The sequence below is a fragment of the Rutilus rutilus genome (genome assembly GCF_951802725.1).
Source record: "Rutilus rutilus genome assembly, chromosome: 10".
NCBI lineage: Eukaryota > Metazoa > Chordata > Actinopteri > Cypriniformes > Leuciscidae > Rutilus > Rutilus rutilus.
This window is the reverse complement of record NC_140215.1, coordinates 40,138,770-40,148,670: the sequence shown is the minus strand read 5'-3', so window position 1 is coordinate 40,148,670 and position 9,901 is coordinate 40,138,770. Positions and strand designations below refer to the sequence as shown.

At 38.2% G+C, this 9,901-nt stretch overlaps 1 pseudogene across 1 annotated transcript; it reads left to right on the top strand.

The window, feature by feature from the left end:
- The first annotated feature begins 1,025 nt into the window (after positions 1 to 1,025).
- LOC311297891 (putative nuclease HARBI1) lies at positions 1,026 to 5,367 on the top strand (annotated as a pseudogene). Its single transcript has 3 exons — positions 1,026 to 1,330; positions 1,688 to 1,782; positions 4,826 to 5,367. The product of its transcript is annotated as a putative nuclease HARBI1 (transcript).
- Positions 5,368 to 9,901: the final 4,534 nt, after the last annotated feature.

Here is a 9,901-nt window from a genome sequence, read left to right as displayed (position 1 = left end):
TTTTTAATGAACTGTGTGTCTGAAAATAGTAATTTTACATACAGATGAAACTATTGGTTTTAAATAAGGTTTTATTATACCAGGGGTATAATATAAAAAAGAAAACCAGCATTGGGGCAAAAGACACACAGTATTGATCAATACTGTGTGTCTTTTTTGATTTTTTTTCTTTATTTTTTTCTTCTTCTTCTTTTAAGAATTTGTATCAATACAAATACTTCAGATAAAATAATGTGTTTTTAATAATGTCTAAGTTAAGACAAAACAATCACCTTAGCACAGTTTGTACTAATTTCTGTTTATTTTGCTAAATAAAGGAATTCATTTTTGTACAATAAATATACTTTAAAATGTTAATTTTAAAAATACAGAAACAAAACGAATTAAATAAAATCCTAAATAGATTTACATGGCTATGCTAAGATAATGCTCTTGTCTGTAATTTAGTTTTGACTAGATATATAATCTGCAATTTTGACCTGTCGTAATTGTAATTAAGAAATCTACAATGAGATTATGACTAGTTTAGCGCAAAATGATTTACATACATGTTTTAATGTTGTCATAATTGGTTTGAGAATGATATAAAGTTATAAGATCAAATGGATATTTCAGCAGGTGAGTAATTTTCTGATGTAATTTGTATGTTTTTAATCAATGTACAGTACATCCATGAGCAAATAAGTCAACAAGTAAGTGCTAAAAAGCGCTCCTATCAAGTGGTGTGTGGGTGCGCGGATGTAGGGTGTGTCGCATCCCAGGTGGCACAGTTAATCTAGTGGCTGCAACCTGTTCAGCAGTACCGTTCTATTTGAGCCCCTGAGTCAGGCCTCCCAGCCGGGCTTTCAGCATCACCTATATTGGTAATTCAAGGGACCGTTTATATGGCTGTAGTGAACGTTGGCACAGTGGATGTGACGCTTCGCCCTACAACGGTGGTGGGTTTTCTAAGGGAGGTCTATGTAGTCAGTTGTTGAGTTGTTGAAGTGAAGCCAGTAACTGCCACCATCCAGTCCCATAGTGTGATGGGGAGTCCCTCCTTGTCCCAACAGATGGAGTCCCTTGATTTATCAGTTTTGTCCAGTTCAGAGCAGGGTCAGGTTAGAGCTCTGGTGCAGAAATATCAGGCAGTGTTTTCGGGTCATGAGAAAGATCTAGGTTGCACTCGCCTCATTTCCCATGACATACCTTTATTGGATAATGTTCCGGTGCGTCAACAATACCGACGGATCCCTCCTTCTGAATATGAGGTGGTAAAAACCCATATCAATCAGTTGTTGGAGGCTGCAATAGTTTGCAAAAGTTGTAGCCCTTATGCATCACAGATTGTGTAAGTTAAAAAGAAGGATGGTAGTCTGCGCATGTGTGTAGACTATCGTCACCTGAATGCCAAGACTAGGAGGGATGCATTTCCCCTGCTTCGTATTAAGGAGTCTTTAGATTCACTAGACGGGGCTTCGCTGGTTCTCTACATTGGATCTGGGCAGCAGGTATTTGCAGGTTCCTGTTTCTGAGCAGGATAAGCCAAAGACTGCATTCTGTACACCGTTTGGATTATTTGAATGGAACCGTATGCCTTTTGGACTTTGTAATGTCCAAGTCTGTTCCAGAGGTTAATGGAGAGACTATTCAGTGAGTAGGTCAGTCCCTACTCCTATATCTTGACGATGTTATTGTATTTTCCTAGCTCAGCATCTGGAGAGATTGGAGATGGTCTTATGTCGTCTGGAAAGGGAAGGACTCAAGGCAAAGCTGGAGAAATGTTCTTTCTTCAGGTCCGAGGTGAAGTACTTGGGACATGTTATATAAGTGCGGGGGGTGGCAACTTATCCGGGTAAAATCGAGGCTGGGTACGCGGAAGCGATAAAAATTCTGTTTTATACATTTTAAGGCCAGACAAGTAGTTTGTTGAGGGTTGGTTTGTAGGGAAGGACTACACGCCTGCGCACATATATTCAAATGCACATACCTATAGACTGAACTCGTAATACGCATGTGCACGCCATCAGCGTTCTCACGGGTTCGCGTTTTTAAAGTTTGCATAGAGAGAACTTAAAGAGTTTCCTGTTAAAACGGTGTCATGTTAGCGGCCCCTAAGTTAATAACTAATGATCGTTGCGACGGAAGTGAATCAATCAAAACTAACTTTAGCTGGACAAGTACTTTATTTTAGAACCGCTATAAAGCCAAAACAATCTCTGTTACTTTAATTTCCTATTATCACTGTAAAGCTGCTTTGGAACAATCTACATTGTTAAAAGCGCTATATAAATGAAGATGACTTGACTTGGCATGCGCAAAAAACAGACGGTTCTGTTTAAAATGTAAAATATTCGGACTAAAATATACATTGCTAAAATATTTGTTTTTGAACAATAAATGTGCATATGTAGAATTTAAAACCTACTAGTAAGTGTATTTTTATGATAGCAGTAACTCTAAGGCGACTATTGTAATGGGGTAATCAAATGTAGGATGTCTGTGCTTTTGTTTGTATTTATTTAAATTTTTAGTTCAGTGAATTTTAAAATAAAATCATTATTTTATTATGTTTTTAGATTGTAATGTTAAAATGTCAGAATTTAATGTGATTTTAAATGAGCGTAAACGTGATATAATATGCATGTGTAAATATTGGATCTGCGCAGCTCTTAAAGTGACAGGTGCCTAATATTCCTGCTGCTGTCTGTTATTATATGTTAATCAAACAAAAGACAGAAAATTGAAATTTTGGAGACTGTAAATTACTGTAATAAGGGTTTATCTACATGTATATTTATACAGTGAAGACTGATAACTATTTCTGTACCTGAAAATCTAGTTTTGACCAACATGAAAAACCTGAAAAGAACTGTTTATTTCATTTGTATATGTTTGTTCTGTTGTATTTATTTGTGGTATTGTTCGTAATTTGATTATTTGTTCTTATTTTATTACTGACTGTTGTTTTTGGTGTCATAAACTTATTTATTAAGGTTACATGGATCAAAAACAACTAAAACAATAACTAGGCCTATTTTATTTTATGACTTTTTTTTGTGTTGGCACCAATGTAAATTTTGGCAGGGCAAGTAAAAATTTCAACCACTGAATCCTTAGTGTTGAGCCCTGTTGAGTCAGTGTTTTATTGTTTTCTGTGCGCAAAGCATGGTGATTCCACGCCTCGTTTAAGTGCTGTAGTCTAGTTTGGATCTGTGGAAGAAAAACTATGCTATGTGAAACTTTGTGAATGTCATTTCTCGGCTCCAGAAGTTCACCATATTTTAAGTTGCATTAGCAGAACTATAGGCTAGTGTATAGTGTGATGTTGCTTTATTAGAAATTAAATTTGGCCACGGCTGATCTACCTCACCTACCTAATATTAAAAATAACACATTCATTTGTCTCGCTGACATAGAGCTCCTAATGGAGAAAAATCGTGACTACTTTAGTTGACATATGATAACAGGACTCATAATTGGGTGATTCTTTAACAGGCACTTTGTACTTTACCATGTGTGGCATATTTCAATTACTTTTTCTCAGCCATTTTAAATAGTTTTTATTTTGATGGTTGCACATAAAACAATGGACAATGGATTATCACAGTACCAAGGGTAAATATACCATTTCTGCATTATGAACCATTGAACTTGAAATGGGGCAATAGTTGTTAGAGTCTCAAAGAAAGAAGACCTTGCCTTTATTGAGAGGGATGACTTCCAGCATCAATTATCACCAATACAGTGCTGTAAAGTCATCCAAGCTTTCAAACAAAGAGGTGAGCAAAAGCAAAGAAAGATATGTAATATGTTAAATGTTACAACAGCCTGAAAAATTACCACTGATGTTATATTGTTCAAAAAAGTAAAGCAGATTTGGGATTCACTAATAAAACAATTTTATATTCTCTTATCTGTAAACTGTACATATTGTAAATAAAATGCACTTGTAAATATATGTTAATGTATTTCTTTTCTTAAAGAACTGAATGGTAGAGTTGACACTAATGTCAAAGTAAGTTTTCATTCCCTACCGAGAGATTTGGAGCGATGCAAACAGTGGCTAAGGGCGATGAACCACCCAATGTATTTACAAGACACAGCCATGGAAGTCCTAAAAAACGAGAGGATTCGCAGTCTACATTTTGAAAAGGAAGACTTCGAACAAAATGTCCTGGGAATGAAGAGAGTCGCTCTTTTGGATACCGCGATTACGTCGGTGTTTACCTTTCCAGATGACGATGAACAGCCTTTAACATCTGGGGCCGGTTGCATAAATCTATTTAAGACTAGTCTTGCAAGTTAGTCGTCTAATTTTTTTCTTTAAGACTGGTATTTACTTTTTTAAGTCAGTTGCATAACATTTTAGACTGGTCTAATTTAAGACAAAAAAGTAAGACTGGTTCCCTCTTGGCTAACTTTCCTTTACAATCTATGTTGCCATGGAAACGAATAAACTGTCAAGTGCTCTAGATTCACAAAAGTGGCCCGACTTTGTCTTGCGGTATGGCACAATATTTTTAATATTTGCTTTTATGAAAGGGCAATAAGAAGATAAAGAGTTTTCAAAGACCATTCAAACCCATTAGAAGTCCTTTCTGAAAAGGAACTGCTGGAGAAGCAAATGTTTCCTAGACATACAATACAAGAACTAGCAATTGACTTGGAGGAGCATTCGAGGCCTGAAACTTCAAGATATTTACAATCCCTCCACTGCTATAAGCATGTCTAGCTCTACGCTTCTTTGCCACAGGATGTTTTATAAACACCGCTGCAGACTTAATTAGGGTTCACAAGTCTACAGTATCAAGAATTATTCATCGGGTTGCCTGTGCACTGTCAGGAAGACTTCCACTTTATCCGACTGACGTCTCTACCTTGAACAAGGTGAAGGGAGATTTTTTCAACATTGCAGGATTTCCAAATGTAGTTGGAGCCATTGATGGAACACACATTAGGATTCAAGCACCTTCAACTCATGAGCCATTGTTTGTTAATAGGAAAGGCTACCACAGTATTAACGGCCATTTGTGATCCCAAACTAAGAGTTCTCAACTGTGTTGCTCGTTGGCCAGGATCAACCCATGACTCTAGAATTTTAGTGAATTCCCAAATTCATGATGCATTTGAGAGAGGAGATTTGCAGGGTGTGCTCTTGGATGACTCTGGTTATCCACTAAAACCCTGGCTACTCACACCTTTCTTAAATCCAGTCAGTGTGCCTCAAGCTCGGTACAACACAGCCCATGCCAAAACAAGAAATGTTATTGAAAGGTGTTTTGGAGTCGAAGATTTCATTGTCTGCATGCAGAGCTCAAAATGAAACCAGAAAGAGTCTGCAACATAATCTGTGCATGTGTTGTTTTGCACAACATGGCAAGGTAATAAATATGTTTTTAACTGTAATTAAACTCCTAGCTACATATTCCCCAATGATTTTAAATTAAATGAGTAAAATATCACTTTCCATTTAATAGAGATGTTGCACTCCCAGACTTGGAGAATGACCAATACTTACAAAATATTTGATGCATAGTATCAGTAAAATCAGCTGAACAATCTTCAAATCACAAATACATTAACTTACACTAAAATTCTTCAAATCTCTTAAATATATCTAAAGATTCTGTATGTAAACATTACATTATGTAAATTCAAAATTAAATACCAGGAATTATTAACTACAATTGTTTGATTAGTTATTGGACAATAGTCAATGAGATCTATAGTTCATGTCCAAGTTTTTGTAGCTCCAACTTTAGCTTAGTTTTCTCTAATTTTAGTTTTAGTATTTCTAATTTTTGTTTAGTCTCTTCCAGTGTTAATATTTTATATTGTTTTTCAAGTATATTGTTCATGGTTATCTTGCTTGGAGTGTCTTTCTGTGTCTCGGTGTCTGAGCCACTTCCCACAGGTGCCATTTGGGTGCTGTCCAAATCATCATCTTTAAAAATAAATTAAAAAAAGAACAAGAACAACATTAGCACAATTAGAAAGTGACAGGTACAGTATTTTTTTCTGCTAAAATGCACTACATGCTACTTCACCCTCTTATAGTTCATTCATTTTAGACAAAAACACACACAAAACAATTACTTAGCTATGTAAACGGGGTCACTGCATAGACTTCTAGTTTTTGGAGATTCCCCAAAACATCGGAGATTCGTCTCTGTATATTTCAATGATCATTTCCGTTGTCCTTTTCAATTTAGGAGATGGTCCTCCTCCCGTTGCTGGGTTTTTTCGCTTAAAAATGCCCTTTTTTGCCTCTTGAACCATATTTTTAAACCGTTTTTGAACATCTTTGACGGATCGTGAGACAGATGGGATTGACACGTCTGCAGTAAAGTAGGACATCAAATATGAGTTGTAAATAATTTGGCTGTTTACAAAGTAAATCTGCCGTCTTCCGCATGTTTTTCTGAATTGGCATACTTTTTCTAAAAAGTGTATAATATATATATATATATATATATCATAATGTATCCAATATATTATTTGGGGAAAGAACTCTTTTCTGTGTATTTATACTCCTTGCCATTTACAGGAGAAGCACAGTTCAATCAATTATACTGCAAGAAGTCTAAGCAATGGATATTGAAAAAAGTCTTCACGCCACACACAACGAAGTTTGTCGGAGATTTCATCGAGAGAGTCCTGGAAAGTAGACGCAATCCGAACATCAAGTTCCAAAACCCAAACTCCTCACTCGCCCTGCCACAACCTGATTTGCCACCCAACATTGCCCCTTTACCAAAACCATCAAAAGAGACTGCCAAAGCATTGTTCAAAAGCCGCTTCTGAGACCTCTTCACATAGCACCCAACTCAATCTCCATCTCTCTCACTACTGTTCTGGGACAACTCCATCTGTGCCTTTTTATATTCTGCAAATACTGGATGTATGTATAAATTATTAGCTTTAGCTAAATTAGCTATTATCTTGTTTAGTTTTTATAAGTATGCCCTTGTTATTTTAATTTCTTGTCTACCCATGACACAATTCTTAAATTTCTGAATAAAAAAACAACTTTCTGTCTACACTAAAGTTCAACATTATAAACTTGGGAGGAAACTGATTTAGTAAAAAACTTATAATGCAATTTAGACTTGCAAAATAAGAATAAAAAAAATGATGTAGGCATGACCATTATTTTGCTATCTATTGTCATGTAAGGCCAACAGTTGGTTAATAGTTCCACTTATGAAATTTAGGTCGTCCAATAGCCTAACTATTTATCAAACACAAATTTGGTTCAAAACACTATTAAGGACAACAACAACGTGAATGTGATCCATTTATTTAAATAATTATATCAACAACAACAAAAATAATAATGTTAACAAAAGTTATAGTTCCTCCTGAGCGTCCTCAACTTCTTGGTGCCCGCAGTACTGGCCATCTGGAGCTGGATATTTCAGTCGGATTGCCTGCACGACACAAGCGGGTAGAACGACACGACGGCCTCTACCCAATCTCTCGCCTTGCAGGACCCATTCGAGAAAGTGTCGGTAGGCTGTTTGTCCACATAGATATTGTCCACAAGACATTGAGCACACAGTTAGCAATGTATGGTCTTTGTGATTCGCGTGCCACAGTAGTAAGCAATGGAACTGTAAACTGTTTATGCAGTAAAGAAAGTAACGTCAGCTCAGCTGGCTGACGTTACGTATTAACCGGAATAACTTCGGTCCAGAGGCCACTCCAGTTACCCGGAAGTGGTGATTTCTTAACAAACAAGGAGATTAAAAGCTTTCAGAACTTTAAGTGCTGTCAGGGATCTTTCTCGGCAGGTCCACCGAGTGTCAGACAACTTCTGCCACTCAACAACACGCTGACCAGGATACAAGGACTGCTGGCATTTAAAAAAATGTGTGCCTCTTTGTGGAGCCGGTGCAGAAAACATACAATTTCTCCACCAAGGAGAAAAATGTCACAAAGTGAATATTGGACTTTGCACTCTCAACCAGGACCAGATTCAAGCCTGTGTGCCTGGCAATGAACATAAAGAGCCTTTTCATTGTGTGTGCGTATCCGGGATTGTAGACCTTTGAACATTCCACTCATGTTTGCAGCCCCATCATATCCTTGGCCCCTCTTCTTCAAGTCAAGTAAATTTTCCTGAAGAAGAGAGACGATTTGAGCATCTTTGATTTCATTCTGTATTTCCCTCCTAATGAACGTACCTAAGGACTTTATGTCATTCTGGCTCCTGTTTGAGAGAAGGGACACTTCCGGTCTTTTCATGGAGGCTTGTTTTTCCTGGATGGCATCCAAATGCAGCTTCATTACGCTATCATACAGGGCCAATGTTTTCACAAGTTCAAGGAAGTTGCCTTGGTTGGCACTTGAGCTTGACTCTTCTCCTTTAAAAGATTGCCCCTGTCGTGCCAGATACAAGGTGATATCAATCAAACGTGTGAGGATTTCCCGGTTCCTTTGTCTTTCTCTGTCTTGTTTCTTTCCCCGGAATATCTGATGTATCAAAAGCAGCTTGTAGAGCTTTTTGGAGTATATGTTTCATCTCACCGTACTCATCATGTGGGCCTCTGTGCTGGCATTCTCTTAAATTTTTCCAATGGCACTCCTCCATGTACAGTGAGGAAAATAAGTATTTGAACACCCTGCTATTTTGCAAGTTCTCTCACTTGGAAATCATGGAGGGGTCTGAAATTGTCATCGTAGGTGCATGTCCACTGTGAGAGACATAATCTAAAAAAAAAAAATCCAGAAATCACAATATATGATTTTTTAACTATTTATTTGTATGATACAGCTGCAAATAAGTATTTGAACACCTGTCTATCAGCTAGAATTCTGACCCTCAAAGACCTGTTAGTCTGCCTTTAAAATGTCCACCTCCACTCCATTTATTATCCTAAATTAGATGCACCTGTTTGAGGTCGTTAGCTGCATAAAGACACCTGTCCACCCCATACAATCAGTAAGAATCCAACTACTAACATGGCCAAGACCAAAGAGCTGTCCAAAGACACTAGAGACAAAATTGTACACCTCCACAAGGCTGGAAAGGGCTACGGGGAAATTGCCAAGCAGCTTGGTGAAAAAAGGTCCACTGTTGGAGCAATCATTAGAAAATGAAAGAAGCTAAACATGACTGTCAATCTCCCTCGGACTGGGGCTCCATGCAAGATCTCACCTCGTGGGGTCTCAATGATCCTAAGAAAGGTGAGAAATCAGCCCAGAACTACACGGGAGGAGCTGGTCAATGACCTGAAAAGAGCTGGGACCACCGTTTCCAAGGTTACTGTTGGTAATACACTAAGACGTCATGGTTTGAAATCATGCATGGCACGGAAGGTTCCCCTGCTTAAACCAGCACATGTCAAGGCCCGTCTTAAGTTTGCCAATGACCATTTGGATGATCCAGAGGAGTCATGGGAGAAAGTCATGTGGTCAGATGAGACCAAAATAGAACTTTTTGGTCATAATTCCACTAAACGTGTTTGGAGGAAGAAGAATGATGAGTACCATCACAAGAACACCATCCCTACTGTGAAGCATGGGGGTGGTAGCATCATGCTTTGGGGGTGTTTTTCTGCACATGGGACAGGGCGACTGCACTGTATTAAGGAGAGGATGACCGGGGCCATGTATTGCGAGATTTTGGGGAACAACCTCCTTCCCTCAGTTAGAGCATTGAAGATGGGTCGAGGCTGGGTCTTCCAACATGACAATGACCCGAAGCACACAGCCAGGGTCATTAAATTTGATTTACTACGTCATTCCTTTTCTTCTGCCCTGCTACAAACTGGCCTGATCCATGAAGTGAGTGAGCTGCTACCCTTGGCTGCCTGCTGTCACTCCCTCTCCTTTTGCAGCAGCGCTGAGACTGTCATAAGCCACTTTCCGACCGGAGGAACCTTTTCACAGTTCCTAGAACTATTGGCTAAAGTAC